The sequence below is a fragment of the Dermacentor silvarum genome, chromosome 6 (assembly GCF_013339745.2).
Source record: "Dermacentor silvarum isolate Dsil-2018 chromosome 6, BIME_Dsil_1.4, whole genome shotgun sequence".
In the NCBI taxonomy this organism is placed as follows: Eukaryota; Metazoa; Arthropoda; class Arachnida; order Ixodida; family Ixodidae; genus Dermacentor; species Dermacentor silvarum.
Window position 1 is genome coordinate 90,413,577 of NC_051159.1, and position 1,972 is coordinate 90,415,548.

General features: G+C 56.6%; 1 pseudogene; it reads right to left on the reverse strand.

Annotated features, from left to right (window-relative positions):
• Positions 1 to 948: 948 nt before the first annotated feature.
• Positions 949 to 1,594, reverse strand: LOC125946128 (uncharacterized; annotated as a pseudogene).
• Between the last annotated feature and the right edge of the window lie 378 nt (positions 1,595 to 1,972).

A 1,972-nucleotide genomic window follows, 5' to 3' on the forward strand; every position in this document is an offset into this window, starting at 1 on the left:
ATGTCACTCCCTCCCTCCCTCCGCCGTGCGGCGTCCACTTCCGGTTCCACTTCCGGTCCCGGAAGCCAGCTTCCGGTTTCCGGAGAACGCTTCCGGAGTTTTGCCCGAATGATCTCCAGGTGCTTCGCCCGCTCATCATCATTCACTTCTTCCTCTCATTCTCCTCCCGCAACGCCGCGATGAGTGCCACGGACAGCGCCAGCGTCAAGGCCAGTGTCAGCGCCGTGGACAGCGCCGCGGAGAAGAGGGCTCGAGCCGCTGCGACAAAACCGCAGCGGCGACAGGCCCATCTGAAAACTAATGGGAACTTGAGTCGACCCCATGGCTGCTTCGCATACTACTCAGGGCTCCCCTACGGGAAGATGGTGTAATTTTTTTTCTTTCTTAACGTTCGCTTACCAGTTCTACGTATGAAATACGACTTCTCGCTTATACCAGTCTCATGCGACCAATATTGGAATATGCCAGTGTTGCGTGGTTTCCGTACACTAAAAACAATATTCTTACACTTGAAAGAGTAGAAAGGAAAGCTGTGCGCTTTATTTTCAATCGCGTACACAATCCCCAACCGAACTGCTGCAACTCGCTCGTCTCGCAACTTTGTCTATCTGAGCCGAGGTTAAAGTTCTTGCACTTACTGTTACACGATAGTTTCAAGCTGAATCCGTGGTCATTCATGTGGTGGGAGGGTTCGAGCCGAGGCGGCCGAGGAGGCAGGCTGAAGCCCGAGGGCCGCGGAGTAAAGACACACGCTCCGAGTCCCCAGCAGAAGTGCCCCCGTTTATTCACAGCACAGCCTTTATATGCTACATCCTATAGAGGGCGCCTCATAATCGGCTTAGCACTCGCGCCCTCTACATCCCCCCTTTTGGGAAAGTAACAGAAAGCAACCCCTTGCTCTCAGGTATACAACGTAATGACAAATGTCTCATGGCACGTTCTACAAGTTCAGCCGCACCGGCGGCCTAACACAACGTCCAGACCGAGTGCGTACAACTGACCCAGGCGGTCTTGAGGGAGTAGCCGGGGCAACCTGTGGCGATGCAACTGGTAGAGGAGTAAGTGCCCTGGGAGTTGGACTGCTGCACACAGGCTCTGGGCGAGTTGGAGTCTGTGGCAGGCTTTCAGATCCTCGTGTCCGTGGACTGGAGCTGCCGAGGTCTAGACCACCTGATGACGGAGACTGCTGCGGAACCAGATGTCTCCGGTTGCGGACGAGAGCACCTGCATCCGTCTGGACCACGTAGGAGCGTGGACGCTGCGCTGGGCTAAGAACAGTGCCAGCACAATCTGTGTCGCGAATCCACACTCTCTCTCCCTCCTCCAGGGGCCGCAAATCTTGTGCAGCATGTCGACGGTCAAAATCTTGACGCTGGCGACGTCGTTGGGTAGTGTCACGCCGGTGGAAGTCGGCAGCGTTAGGTGGTTCTGGAAGCAACGCGGCCATGGGGACCGGAAGGCGAGTCCTGAGGCTGCGCCCCATGAGCAGCTGAGCAGGGCTGTACCCGGTCACGCCAGGTGCGTTGCGGTATGCCAAGAGGGCCAAAGGCCAGTCCGGAGACTTCTTGAAGAGTTCCTTAACCGTCCGCACCATACGCTCGACTTCCCCATTAGACTGCGGGTACCTGGGACTGCTGGTGACGTGGGAGAATCCGTAGCTCTGGGCGAAGACGCGGAATTCTGCCGACGAAAATTGAGGCCCATTATCGCTGACGAGGGTCTCTGGGATCCCATGCCTTGCGAAGACACTTTTGATGATGGAGATCACCGCTGTAGACGTCGTCGAGCGAAGGGACAGCACTTCAGGGTACCTCGAGTAGTAATCTACGAGGAGAAGGTAGTCGGCTTCTTCGTGATGAAATATGTCCACCCCGACTCGCTCCCAGGGACGGCTAGGCGTCACGGTAGGCAGCAGTGGCTCTGCTCGCTGGACCCGCGTGGTAGCACAGTTGGGACAGTTCTCCACCATTGT